This window comes from Dipodomys spectabilis, unplaced genomic scaffold, assembly GCF_019054845.1.
Source record: "Dipodomys spectabilis isolate Male_0828 unplaced genomic scaffold, ASM1905484v1 ptg000387l, whole genome shotgun sequence".
Taxonomy (NCBI): Eukaryota; Metazoa; Chordata; class Mammalia; order Rodentia; family Heteromyidae; genus Dipodomys; species Dipodomys spectabilis.
The window spans coordinates 1,909,488-1,925,321 of NW_024871064.1; the positions used below are offsets into that span (position 1 = coordinate 1,909,488).

General features: G+C 35.3%; 1 protein-coding gene across 1 annotated transcript in view; it reads left to right on the top strand.

Moving 5' to 3' along the window:
• Window positions 1-15,834, top strand: part of Ralyl (RALY RNA binding protein like) — a 662,376-nt gene that overhangs the window by 441,623 nt on the left and 204,919 nt on the right. The window lies entirely within an intron of this gene.

Sequence of the window (15,834 nt, forward strand, 5' to 3'; positions counted from 1 at the left end):
TCTACAGCTGAAACATAAATACTGAAAAGCCCTCTATGTCCTGTCCTTCCTCAACACAAACCCCTTTAATGGCTCACCTCCCCATGCCCCAAGTTCCTGTACCTCATCCTTACAGCTTCCACAGCCATACTATGTTCAAATCTTGAACTACCACTTACTAGTCATGTGACACTGAGAAAGGTCTTGGTGGCTATGTCTTGTTTCTCCTCCTGGAACAGGAGAAAAATGCAACTGGATTGTACTAACTAGACAAGTCCTAAGTACTGGAGGGGATTCTCTATCACTCACCACCCTCACTTCCAGACTTGAATAGGATGCTACATCCTAGGGCATAGGATGTAGTAGGCCATGCAGTTTTTAATCACTTTAAAGTATGAGGGAGTTAATTATTCACAAGGTAAGGTTTGAGTCATAGGAAATGAGAGACAAAGAGACATAGATTAAGTTCCATTCTTCCCTTCCTTCTATGAATTGTTGCAAGTCACCATTTCTCCAAAACATTACAGCTTATACAGTATTTTTCCAAGTGGCCAGTTATCACAGGTGCTATAATCTTTAAGCCTTGTTAAGAAATACTTCCCAGCTGCATAGTACATTCTGTTGCATTACTTCCCATTCCATTCTGATTCTTTTCCTCCTTTCCACTCTCAGTGCCTTGGGTCTGCACCTCTGAAATAAAAAACATCAATATTTAGTTAATGTTTTAGGCCCTATTTTCCAGGAGACTTTGATGTGGAAGGAAAAGAGGACATTAGACTTCTACATAGAAGGGTATAACTTCTCCCCCCCTCATCCACTTGAATGAGATGGGGCTGGAGAAGTTATGCTAAGGTATTAAATGAAAGCAGAAGAACTTACAATAAGGGACCTATTCTGCTCTTCTCTTCCTCACGTGGAAGAATAAGATTATCCTGCCAACTAAGCCAGATGTTTTAGAAAAACATTCCTGGGCAATACAGGCCTACTGGTCAGCAAGCTAAGAGTGGGAAAGAACCTTGGCCAAACTGTGCAGTGGCAAAACTGGGTTTTCAAAGGCATCTGTCAGCACCAGAAACATTTTGCTTTCTTAGATATTCCTGTAAGTATGACCCAAGTGCAGTCAGATGCTATCACTGCCACATAATGACCACAAAGAACAAACCAGTCTGTTTCCTGTACTAAGGGACCCTCCTGAGCTATAATAGAGAGGCTCACCTAGGGACAGTGGCAATGGAGCTATGCATCCTTTAACAAGAGGCTCAGAAAAGTTTTACAGATGACTCCTGAGACACCAACATTTAGCAATCAACCAAAGGTTGACATAATTCCAAGAGAGAATACTGACTAGGCAAGTGTTCAGAAGAGAGTCAGCCTTAAAGATTCCACAATACACAATGCACAGAGACTGCAAGGACACATGGCCAGAGTACAAAATTATGATGTGTAAAGAAAGAAAGGTTTAAAAAATTATGATATGTAAGGAAAGAGCACTTTTCAAGAAGTTTCCTACATTAGATCAGACAAACTCCTGTTTTCTAGACATATTTGGTCATGCCCTGAGCTAGACTTTAAAGGTTCACAGGTACATAAGGGCCCTCTGATACTGTTACACTTTAAAAAGATCATGGAGAAAAAAATTGGACTATGTTCCATGATATGTTGGCCCTTAGCCATTCTTCGCTACCCCAACTCACCCCATATGCCTACTTTGATCTTTGTCATTAGTCTCTGTAGTGTATCTAAAGAGATTACCCAGGTAGCCTTTATTTACTTGATAAAAAATAATATAGAGGCAAGAAGGGGTTCATTTATGACTCCATCTCTAGCCGGAGTTACTGAGGTTTGGGTACCAAAGGTCTTCAGTTCTCAAGTGGGCATCATGGGCATCACTCAGATAAGGACACCAGGTCAGATTGCTTGCTGTTGGGATACAAGATGAGAGATTTGATTGGTAATCATAAGTTGCTGAAAAATAGATATGGGAAGGGAATCAAAGTAGGTGAGAGCATAGGATATATACAGCAATGGTGGCAAAAATGTCAACAATGGGCCCCACTCAGATGGAGGAGCGATGTTATTGGAAATATGCTGTACTATTATAAGTAAGGCAAAAGAACAAAGGGTGAATGCCATTTGTTAGTATTTTATTAATCATGACATCTCCTTTATATATAATATTTTACACACATGCAATTTAAAGAATAACAAAATAAATATTTACCCTTAGTTCACTTGAGAAAGGGAACTTACTAATACATATACTTGAAGCCTTTGAACTCCTTTCGGTGCTCCAAAGGTAATTACTATCCTGAATTTTGTTTTATCTTGCCTTTATTATTTTTTTACCATGTATTTCTGAGAAATATAGTAAATATCTTTATGATTCTGACCTTGCTACTTATTCATTTGGAAGTTCATTCAACTTTTAATCTGAAGGGGATAGCTTTAATAACATTTCGAAATTCTGAAAAATGAAAACTGTATATCTAGAAACTAGAATTACATTTCTTGGTAAATAAAAAATATTCAAAAAGGGTAAGGGCCTTATTTCCTCTACCGCATTTTCTATTACTGCATATGGAAACATATGAACTTAACTAAAAGAGTGTGAATTTTTTTAATTAACAAAACTGTGAAAATTAAAGGAAGTTCTCTCTACATATTGTAAACATGCTTCCAATGAGTGTAAAACATGCAAAACACACTATATCTTAAAAGGCATCAGGTTTAAAGAGCCAGACACAATAAATCAATTGGTCTTTTCCTTATTACATAACCTAAGAATTCTGTTTTTCTCATTTTGTCTGCCTCTGATTATAATTTTATAGATAAAATTATTCTTATACACATAGAACAATGGGAAAATGTTTTATGTGGCAAAAATGAGCTCACTTTAGGTGCTGAGTCAGATTTTACATACTGCTAAGAATTATTTCAGAGCCTACAATATGAGAACAAAGGACATTTCAGCTGCTGACTGTGTGAAGGTTATTTTCACTATATTGTAAAGAGCAGATTGAAAATCTATAAGCTTCCCCAGACCCACAGTAACAAATTCAAATATTGCTGTGCTGTCTCAGAGGTGATATCACTTTAAAATGAGGTAATTGGTGTTAGATTTTCTTCTATCTCTTAAACCATCAAAACCTATCTAAAATAGTGCCCATTATGTACTAGTAGCTTATAAAGCATTTCCTCTCTTATCAAATTAATTTTCTATTTTTTTCTTTTATTGGAAAACAAAGGAATATGCTCACATGGCAAAATTTTCTAAAATTTCTCAAGAATTGCAAAGGAAATTTCCCTGCCTTCCCAGAATGCTAGGTAAAACTGACTATTGTGTTGAGAAAGGGTGTGTGTGTGTGTGTGTGTGTGAGAGAGAGAGAGAGAGAGAGAGAGAGAGAGAGACCTTTCTCCTTATAACACCTCATTCATAAAGAAGTTTAAAAGAGTCCAGGAACAAGTGTAAAGAGATTAGAAAGATGTCTACTTGAAGATGAATATTTCCAAATGGTTTCTAAAAGGTGAAATTGGGATGAAGGAAAGTTGAGTGAGGAAAGAGGTAAGACAATTCCATGCTGTAAGACAGACGGGCAAGAGATCACTTAAGGATTCCTTTTCTTAAAAGTTAGACACATGCTGGACACCGGTGGCTCATACCTGTAATCCTAGCTACTCAGGAGGCTGAGATCTGGGATGGTGGTTCAAAGCCAGCTCAGGCAGGAAAGTCCGTGAGACTCTTATCTCCAGTGAACCACCAGAAAACAAGAAGTAGCACCGTGGCTCAAGTGTTAGAGTGAAGTGTTAGAGTGAAGTGTTAGAGCTGAAGAGCTGAGGGACAGCGTTCAAGCCCCATGACCGCAAAAAAAAAAAAAAAAAAAAAGGTGGACACAAACCAGTAAAAGAGCTAGGCAAGCCAGAAAACTGGATCCAACTCTAGATAGTATCGTACAAAGGGCACGAAGAAGAGGCAACACTGATGAGAGTAGTTTTACAGGCGAAGGAAGTTTCTAGAATTCAAATATTTCAAATAAGGAAAAGTCTATCACTGAAACAAATTTGCTTGTAAATAAAGCAAAAATGTTTGTTTGCTTTAATGCACACATGTCTCTTTTGAATGCATGCACAACATTTCCCACAAACACTTCTCTTTCACTCTTTTCTGTCTCACTTTGGGTTCTTAAGGAGGTGTCTACATGCAAAATAAGAGAGAAGCAGCATAGCAGGTGTGTGCTAAGGACCAATGCAGTCATCATCACGACAGAGTTCAGGAAGGGCTTTGCCTCCGCAGTTTGTTACTGCAGGATGGATAATCAATCCAGAGAAATTGGACCGGCCCCAGGACTAATGCCTTGCCTGTTGAGGCTTCTCTCTGTGTCCTTTAAAATCGTATTTCAAAAGATGCAAATAAGGAACGACGAATTAAAATAAAAACAGAGGTTGAAGAATATTCCCTGGTTTGGATTTTGTAATATGACAATGAAGAGAGGAAATGCAGGAGGAAGCCTGCCACACTTTCACGGTGGCATCCTTCATCCTTTCCTGTTCTAGTCACGTCTAAAGTCTGCCTTTTTAGACCCCCCACACACATCTTTTGTAGAACCTGCCCTTGTCTTTCCATCATGGATCTTGAATATTAAATAATTATCTTTCAAAAATTGTTGGTGACCAGAAATGTTATACTTTTTATTTGAAAGAATATTTTTCCTCTTTGGAATTTTTTCCTATCCAAGAAATCATGAATTACCAGTAGGGATCACCAGTAGAGAAATGTGGACATTACATTTGGATCTTTTATTATGACTACATTAGATGCACAGCTCATCTTTTCCTCTAAAATCTTGTAAGTCCATAGATGCCCATATAGTAGAAATATATCTTAGTTTGTGGCTTTCATAAAAATATACAAAGATTGACTACATGCATGATGTGTAAGTGTGTGCAAGCACTTCTGATGTTGAATATTAAACCCAGGGGCTTATATATGTCAAGTACTCTACCAATGAGTCACATCTCCAACAATCTTTTTGACTGATTTTTTTATGAGGATGTTGCAACCCAAACTACATCCTGACATTTCAGGTATACTTCCAAATCTCATGTCCCAAATAGTATTTATGAGATATCTGAGCCTCTATCTCCATTGATTTCAATGTGATTTTTTTTTCTGGTCCTGGAGCTTGAACTCAGGGTCCGGTGACTGTCCCTGAGCCTACCACTTGAGCCACTACCACTTGAGTAGTTTATTGGAGATAAGAGTCTCATGGAGGTTTTCCTGCCCCAACTGGCTCTGACTTGTGATCCTCAGATCTCAACCTCCTGAGTAGCTAGGGTTACAGGAGTGAGCCACTGGTTTCAATGTAATTATTTTTATAGCAGATGACTCACATGTTTCCACACAATCCTAAAAGGGCATTGTGGATTCTAAGAAGCTAAATATTCACTACTGTTGCCATCATTACTCCTCCAGCAAATCATCAGTGAGGGCTCTGTGTTCACAGCTGTGGGGAAACACAGAAATGAATTCAGAGGTTATAATCCTCTCAACACACCTGCAGTCACCTAGGTGTCATTGCATACCCATGGATAAGCTCACCACAGTCTCACACTCTCTGGGAAGGAGGAATTAAAGGAGTGAAGCAGAAAGCTTCCATCGAGTCAGCCATTCATGTTAAGCCTTCAAGGCTTAACTTGTTTTTCTCTGGTTGTCAATCTCCAAGATAGAATGAAATTTCATCTTGCATTGTCCTTCATTGTTGGACAAATAGATAGCTAAATTGTTACATTTGTAAAATAATTATTAATAACAAGGTTATTTTTAGAGAATGGTAAACATAGACTGGAGGTGATATCAACATTTAAACGTGATCATGGTCAATATAATGCTTATATTCTTTTTTGTATGTGAGAGTGCTGGTCTTGGGACTTGAACTGAAGTCCTGAGCACTGTCCCTGAGCTTTTTTTGCTCTGCTATAGCTCTACCACTTGAGCCACAGCTCCACTTGAGACTGTTTATGTGTGTATGGTTAATAAGAGATAAGAGTTTCATGGACTTTTATGCCAGGGCTGGCTTTGAGCCTCCATCCTCAGCTTCCTGAGTAGCTAAGATTATAGGCGTATGCTGCTCCTGAATCTCTTTCTACTTCCTCATTTTCTAAGGGAAAATTAATATTGAACATGTAATACAGCCCTCTCCCAAAAGTTATAGTAATAATTACTATTGACTGAATGCATAATAGTTGGGCCAAATAACTGTGTTGGAAAGAATTGTTTGATTATTTAACTATTTACTAAACACATACTATACCTCCAATAGTATGAAAAGAATGAGGAGGAAGAAGATGATTTCAGCCTTCAAGAAGCTAAAATTTCATGGCACATATTTTCAGAATTATTTTTGCACAGAACACCTGTAAGAGGACGCTCCTGATGGACAATTCACTGAATGGTGAAAATGTTTCTCTGGAAACATTTCATTCACTCAGAGTATTTTGTCAGTTAATTTCTTGATCTCAGTTGGTCTAATTGCACACAGATGATCAAATCTATTTTAAAGTCATGTTTCAAAAACACTGCATTTGCCAAGCTTAATGCCTCACGACTGTAATCCTAGCTACTCGGGAAGCTGAAGTCTGAGAATTGTGGTCGAAGCCAACCCAGGCTAAAAAGTTCATGAGATTCTTATCTAGAATTATACACCAAAAAGCCAGAAGTGGAGCCATGGCTTAAGTGAAAAAGCACTATTCCCAAGCAACAAAAGTTCAAGAACAGCATCCAGGCCCTAAATTCAAGCCCCAGGACAGGTACACACACACACACACACACACACACACACACACACACACGCCAGAACCATCACCAGCCCATCAGCAGCAACATCAGCAACCATCACCAACAACAACATTGCATTTGTTTTCTTAATAATTCATTTGGCAAGTATTCTTGTTATAGTCAACAATGGTCATTTCAGATATACAGTATTGCAATACTGGAAAAATGTATTATATAATCAGTAAAAATCACTGAAATTATTTAAACTATCGCAAGACATAGTCTTTCTTAGAACTTTGTATTATTCTTCAAAAGTGATCAAATGAGGGAAGGGGTTAACAAGTTAGATGACTTACTTATGTAACGGTAATCCCTCTGCACATCACCTTGACAATAATATTTTTTAAAGTAAAAAAAAAAAAAACTAAATTCTCTACCTGAAAAAGACAGATACTATTGTAAGATAGTGATACTACCTTTAAAACAAAAAAATAGTACTTTTTAAGGTTATAAATAAATTTTGTGTTACAGTTTTTAAAAAGTGATCTAAACACATTTTATTTTCTGGAAAACTTGTGTAATATTTGATTATTCTAGGTTCGCCTTAACTTTCTGGCTACAACATGAGGCCACTGGAGTGAATGAAGGTGGTCAATTGTTGTAGAGACTCCTATAAAAGCTAGGTGACAGGAAATGAGATAGAAGTATAAATAATAAATGTTCAAAGATAAAATGATTTCAAAATGTACTACAAAGCTATAGCAATTAAAATAACAGAGCACCAGAATAAAAACAAATACATACACCAAGAATGGAACCAAACAGTAAGTTCACACATGATGTTCAATTAAAGTGGTGCAAAAAATACAATGGAGAAAAGATAATCATCAATATGGAGAAAAGATAATCATCAATATATGCTGCTGGAAAAATGAATTTTTCATAAGAGAAAGATTTTGGATCTGTATCAAATGTATATATAAAACTCAACTTGAAATGAATGGTTTGAGCCAAAGGCTTCAAACAATTATATTACAAGAAAATATAGTAATAAGATGTTTTATCATTGATCAGAGCAATTGTTTTCTAGATCCATTCCAATACATACAACAGGGGAAAAACTAGAAAAAATGGTTAACTCAAGTGAAAAGCTCTGTGTAGCAAAGCAAAGCAAAGCCAACTCACAGAGTAAAAAGATAAGCGATTGTTTAGGAGACAGTATTTTCAAGCTATATATCTGATAATGGAATAATGACCAAAACATGTAACTCAACTCTATAGCAAGAAAACAACCTAATCTAATTGGACAAGGATCTAAAGGGATATTTCTCAAAAAAGACTCATTCAAAAGTGTGCAACATCAGTAACCAACAGGGAAATGCAAATTACACCTCTTAGACATGCTAGAATGAATATTATTTTAAAAGACAAAAGTGAACAAAATTTGGCAGATATGTGGAAAAGGGAACATTTTCATACTGTGGATAGGAATGGAAATTGAATTGATATCCATACACAGAATTAAATACAGAATGAAATCACACTATAATAGAATAGAATTGGAGTCTTTAATGGAGTGTATACCCCCCCACACACACATATCCAAAGAAAATGTATCTAGTATGTGAGAAAGATTTCTATACTTCCATAATGTACAATAAATACACTTTCACAATAAAATGGGAAATTGACTAATTTATAACAGCTTGGACGAGTATAGAAGATGTGATGTTAGGTGAAATAAGCTGGGCACAAAAAGGTGACCATGGAGTTGATGTCACTGAGATATGGAAGCGAAGCAGAATGTCAGATCCAGGATCTGAGAAGTAGGGGAAATGTTTGCCAAAATATAAAATTTGACTCATTCAGGATAAATAAGTTTCTAGGAATGTAACACACCATATGCTCACTAGATTTAATAATATTGTACTATATATTTGAAGTTGCTAAGATCTTAAATGTTCTTATCATACAATGAACGATAATGAGGCAGTCGGTATGTTAATTGGATTGATTGTGATAATTATTTTACAGTGTATGCATATTCTGCACCACATGGAATACCTTAAGTATATAATTTCCCTTGTAACTTATCTCAATTAACCTAGAAAAATATCTTTAAAGGACAAAAATAATACTAAAAATTCAAATTATTATTTTAAAAATAATCTTCCTTTGCCACATACAAATAAGATCCAGTACTTAAACACTGTAGTCAAATAGTTAAATAAGTAGAACAAATTCTGGAAAATGAAGAGAAGAAAGTGGGTGGCAGATGCTAAAGCAGCATCTTAGTTATTTCATATTTCTGAAGACATTTCTCACTGAAGTAAAGATACAAAAATGTGAGTGTGTGGTGAGAAAAATGACAGAACTGCTCTAGAATAGTGTGATTGACAAAAATCCTTATCTTTGTAAAAACAAGTTTTAAGGTTAAAAGGAGAGAAAATCCAGCTTGTGTACACAGTTTACAGTTATAAAATGTTACAGACAAGTGAAAGCAATAGTGAGAGAATTTCCACATGAATGTTATTTAGTAAAGGTAAAAGTTAAAATCATTTTCTTTAGTTTTGTGAGAGGGTGAACATTTTGTATTGTTTTTCAGGACAACTCTATGAGAGACCTAGAAATGATAAATGGCTTGTGATGAACTACTACTGAAAGAAAGCCATAGGGACTTGGCTTTTTTGTGTCATATATAAAGTACAGCTCTCTGGCTTACATGGAGGGTTATCTTTCTCCATATAGCTCTCTCGAGATTGAACGGGTACATTCTTGCCACCTCTGACAACCCAAAGTATAGATTATGTTTTAGCTCTCTAAATCTCCTTGCTTCAAAGATAATTAAACTGAACATTTTAATAAGAGTATTTTATTTTCATCAAGTAGGCAAAATGAGATTGAATTGAGAGCGGGTATAATAATATTGAAAAATGAAGAATAAGACTGCCAAATGATTATCTGATTATATTCCTAAAGCACTAAGCCCAGCACCATTTGATTGAATAGAGATCAATTGAGCCCTTCCCAAACTCCGTTCATAGTCTTGTGTGTTGGAGGGGAAGCCTATGAAACCCACAGAAGAGAGCAGGTCTAGCTGTCCTAGATGAAACACAGGGAATGGAAAGCATGTGAAAAAAATCAGTGAAACTAAAACCACTGGGTGAGAAAATAAACTCCAAGCTTTCTCATATGCATAGATGTATTAAAAATAAACATAAGTCCCATGGTTTCCCTTATTTGCAATAACTAGTATATGTCTGAGTCAAGCAGAAAAGGTCAGATAAGCTGATGTTAGGGAAATGAACCTAAGATATGTATTCAAATTTTTTTTTCCTTTCATGTGATTGTTTCTAACACATTTATAAGATTATTTCTTTGTTGCTTTGTATGTCCCTCCCCCACGGTATAACCCCTGCTTTCACTGTATTTGATGTTGGTATAATTTGTGGAGGGGAAGGGGAAAAACAAATCGTTTAAATAGGGATTCAGGTGGACCCATTGCAACAATGAGATGTACAAGTCGTCATGTTGAAAACGAACTTTACAACTTTGGTGGGTGGGGAGGAGGATTGGATGGGTGGGAGGATGGGAACGGATGGAAAAGAGAAACAAAGGAGGAGGCTACAATGCTTGATAAGAAATGTACTCATTATCTTGCCCATGTACTTGTAACCCCTCCGTACAGTATTTTCACAATTAAAAAAAATAAACAAGAGCAAAATATTAGCAAATTAAATATAATTATCCATAAAAAGGATAAAACATGATGATCACCTGGGGAGTTTATTCTAGAAATCCAGATCTGGTGAAACATTTAAAAATAAACCAGAATATTTCATAATAAATGAGAAGAAATCCCACATCACTAAGATGAAAGAAATGCATCTGACCAAATTCAATATACAATCATGGTTAAAAAAAATCTCTTGGAAAACTGTAATAGAAAAACATGTTTTTTTAATGTAACAAGAAGTTTCTGAAAACAAAACATACTCATTTCAAAATCATATTTAGTGATGAATAACTGGAATTTTTGTCCTGAAATCGAGCATTAAGGGTGCCTACTGTCAGCACTTTGGTTCAATACTGACCTGGAGATCAAAATAATTGTAGAGAGATAAAACTAACTTTATTTAAAAGTAGCATGGCTGAATATACAGTTAATCTTAGGTAATATAATCCATTTGAATCAATTAGAATCAATCCATATGCCTACAGTTAGCAATTAAAAATATACAAAATGAACTTTTACAAAGATCTCTTGTCCAACAGTATTTTAAAAGTCCAACATTTCAGAACAATTTTAACAGAAGCCTGATACATCTTTATCACAAGACCTATACATTTGAAGGTATCTAGTATCATAATACACCAAATTAACTTATAGTTGAATGTGTCCCAAATTAAAATCCCAATGATCTTTTAACTCAAAATTGTTTGCTATAGAACTTATTTCTGAAATACAAAAGGAGTAAAAGTATTAAAACTGGATGGGGAAGATGGCTCAGTAGTAGAGTGCTCACCTTGCATGCATGAGGCCCTGGGTTCCATTCCTCAGCACCACATAAGCAAAAAAAGCTGGCAGTGGTGCTGTGGCTCAAGTGGTAGAGCACTAGCCTAGAGCTTAAGACCTCAGGGGTCAGCACCCAGGGTCAGAATTCAAGCCCCACGACCAACAAAAACTGCCATGAAGTGAATAAAAAACAACAGAAAGATGTGTGTGTGTGTGTGTGTGTGTGTGTGTGTGTGTGTATCAAAGCTACTGTAATTAAACTAATACAATAATAGTGGAAGGATAAACCAATAGTCCAAGGATATAATATAGAATATGGAATTGATGCATGATTGTACAGTGCAGTAGTGAATGAATAGTGTTTTTAAGTAGTGTATGTAAATTGAAGATTCCATGGAAAACAGTATACTATCTTGAAAACACTACATAAAAAATAATTCCTATAAAAGTGGAGCTCAAAGTATTAAAAGAATAAGGCTTCGAGAAGTAATTGTAACAATATATTTTCATGTGTTGAGGGGAAGCTTTCTTAAAGATTGAAGTATATTAATCATAAAAGAAAAAGTGGGCCTCATTGAAAATAAAACTTTGGTTTATCAATGTTTGTGGAGGGAGAAATAAGTTATAATATGGGAGATATGAGCAATATAAATGTCTGATAAAGAATTTGTACCCAGATGTGTAAGGAATTCCTACAAACCAACACACACACACACACACACACACACACACACACACACACACACACACCCCTCAATGGAGAAAGAAAACCTTGAAATAGTACTTTAGGAAAAAGAAAATATAAATGATCAAAACACAATGGGCTTCACCATGATGAGTTACCTAGAAAATGCAAGTTAAAATTATAGTGTTTCCATTATGAACATCAAGTGGTTGACATGAATATGCTGATTGGTGGTGTCGATAATATGAAATTGGAGCTCTTACACATTGCTAATAAAAGTGGAAATTTTTATTGTGAAAATACCATACAGAGGGGTTACAATTACATGAGCAAGGTAATGAGTACATTTCTTATCAAGAATTGTTGCCTCCTCCTTTGTTTCCTTTCCCATCCCTTCCTATATCCTTCCCTTCCACCCCCCCCACCCACCTGCCAAAGTTGTAAAGTTCATTTTCAACATAACGTCTTGTACATCTCATTGTTGCAATGGGTCCACCTGTATCCCTATTTAAACAATTTTTATAAGTCTGGAAAACATCATAAAGGTATAATTAAAGCAAATTCTTTGCAATTTTTACTGTCTTAAACAGCAGCTTATAAAATAGTGTTTCTAATCCTCAATTCAATTTATAGCCACAAAATGAACATATATTTACAAAAAGATGATATACAAGTATATTCATAATTTTGCTATTTCTAATACTTCCAAACTAGAAACGCAAAAGTTCAGTAGTACAATGGACAAATAAATTTAGCACATTGATAGTGAAATATTATATAATAATAAAGACAAGAAGACTATGTGGCACCTACCAGTATATCTAATTTCACAAAAATACTTTTGAGAGAAAGAAGCCGAATATAAGGAATGAAGTGTTGTGGACCATATCCAAATATAAGAAGGCATTCAGAAATCCACTAAGAGCTCCTGAAAAATAGATGAGGAAAGGAAACTTGGATCAAAATTCAATATGTTCATGTATGAAATAATATGTTGATAATGTATGTATATAATATACACATATTGTGTTATATATACTTCAAAATTATACAAAATATACTATATAAACTATATAAACAACATAGTATACAGTATATATCTTACATGCATATGCAGAACATATAGTGCATATACACACATATATATGCCTCTACATGTATATATACACATATACACTACACATATACACAGTATATATGCCATATAGTGTATGTATGTATATATACTATGATATATATACTAATATATACTAAGGAAAAAATAAATTTGTCAAGAAAAGGACAAATACCATAAATGTATGGTATGATTCTGGTTCTATACAGTTCAAAAAGAGAAACATCCATTTTTGATATGATTAGTTTAAGTGGTCTAACTTTTGGAAAGTAAGAAATGGGAATGTTTCTCAATTTTTGTGCTAGTTGCAAAGCGTACTGTCTTTTAAATATGTTGAACTCTGTACTTACCAGCTGCATAGTTCACTGCATGTATACTGTATTTCAGTAGAAATTTTACTTAACATGAATATAACACAAAAGTTTTGGGGCTGTCTATTTTAGTGACTATCTTTCTAGTTGAAAGTATAAACTTGTCCAAGGGCTAGAAGTTAAACCATGGTCTCATTCACTCATGATAGATGTGTGTGTGTGTGTGTGTGTGTGTGTGTATGCCAGTACTCAGCCTTGAACTCAGGACTTCGTGCTCCTTCTTAGCTTTTTCACTCAAAACTGACACTCTATTGCTGAGCCACATCTCCACTTCTGGATTTTTGCTACTTGATTGGTGATAAGAGTGTCACAGACGTTTGTGCCATAGCTGGCTTCAAACCATGAACCTCAGATTTCAGCCGTCTGAGTAATTAGGGTTCCAGGCATGAGTCACCAGTGACTGGCTAAACATATGGTTTTAAAGGAGCTACACAACACTAGCCCTGAAGTTATAAACTGATTAGAAACTGATTCACACCTCTTATTAATATCTTATACAATACATTGGCTTTGTTTCATGGGTTTAATTTAATGAGAGCCATTAAATACCATCGTGAATCACTTAAAAATGAAGATATGTTTTGAATAACAGAGAGCCACAGAGGCTTTTCCAGGTTTTTAAAGATAGAACAGCTAAATTAAGGTAGAAAAGAGATGATGTTGGATTCAGTAATTAGATTGATGCTCTTTGAAATGGAGGAACTTGAGTGGAATAAGGAAGGCAGGTTGTCTTTCAAATTTGGAACAGAGCTACAAACAGATACTCTACCGACTAACCCAAAAACATTATATTTAAATCTCTTAACTACCAGCACAGAGGTGAATTTATATGAACCCAATTAGAATTCATTTAATTTCAAAGAGAGTTCATAGGTGGAATTCTAAGCCTCATAATATAAAATCCAGGCTCATCTGATCCAGGTGAGAACATATTATATTTATAACACTGAAAAGACACACATCTTTAACCTAAACAGATGTCAAAAGCCAAACACAACTTTTTTTCTCATTGAATCAAGGGCAGGGAGTTACAGGTGAAATCTTGGTTCTTGACTTGATAAACTATCTTCTTTGGTCTTAGAAGTTTATACATTGAGTTATGCCCTCTTCACCTGATTATGTGTTGTAAGTCCCCTAATGACTCCTTTAGTATTTGTTAGCTACTCATAGTTTTATAAAGCTTTCCAAAATGTCATTCAAAAATAACATGAGATGTATTGTTCACCGAACCAAAGGAGACAGTTTTGAAAATAGAATTTGAATTTCTTTTTTTTATTCTATAGTTTCTTTTCCTGTCCCTACCTGAAATTTAAGTAGACATTGAAAACTGGTTGTTATAATGGTATGGCAATCTTGAATTCATTTACATATTTACTGCTCATGTACTGCTGTGCTGGTAATCACAAATGCAGAGTATATTCAAATAGTTTTCTTTGAAACACATATGGGAGGTCAAAGAATATCCAGGTGGTTCTGATCCCTCTAGCAGACACAAAAACACACAAAATGAAAATTGGAGATGAATTCATGAAATACCCTGGGGCTATGTAATGCTAAATTATACCTGAAAATTCATTCTATTCAACTCAGCAGGCTGAAGTAGCTCATCAATGTGATAATTATAACCACATATGAATAGAAAAGGAATTAGGAAGGCAGGCATGCTGGGTATACCACTCTTGCAGAATGGCTGAAATAGACTATATTAATATATATTTAAGAAATTTTATGCACATTTTACATTTAAATGTTTAGAAATTTTGAAGTAAAAATTTCAATATTGTAATTAGGAACAAATGTATACTGACTATGGTACATAAATAGAAACTGATACTTAGCTAGTACTTTTTTTTAAGTTTATCAGGAATCATAACTCTAGCCTGGTACCAGTAGCTCATACCTGGAATCCTAACTACTTGAGAGGATGAAAAGTTTGTCTGGCTGCCCTTCTTAACTCATAGCTGAAGGTGGTGATCAGTGTCTGCCTGTCTTTCTAGGTGTGTGAGAAGCATCACATTTCAGATTATTCTGTTCAGATAATTTCATGAACCCCATCTCAACAAGAATAGCTTGGTGAGGAGAGTCTGTTTTCCCAGCTACAATGGGAACTATATTTAGGCAGATTGTGTTCCAGACACAACCGTGAGTGTGAAGCAATACTCTAAGTTAAAAAATAGCCAGCACAAAAGACATGATTCAACAGTAACACAACTGACTAACAAGCAAGAAGCACTGAGATAAAAAAAAAAAAACTCTTATTAGTCCAGCAATTCTACTCCAGAGCATTCATCCCAAAGATTACAAACCAGAATACAGTAAAGCCATGAGCACAACTGCGAGGGGAAGGGAGGGATGATTGAGAATGTTGAAAGGGCTGAAATTGATAAAAAAAATACA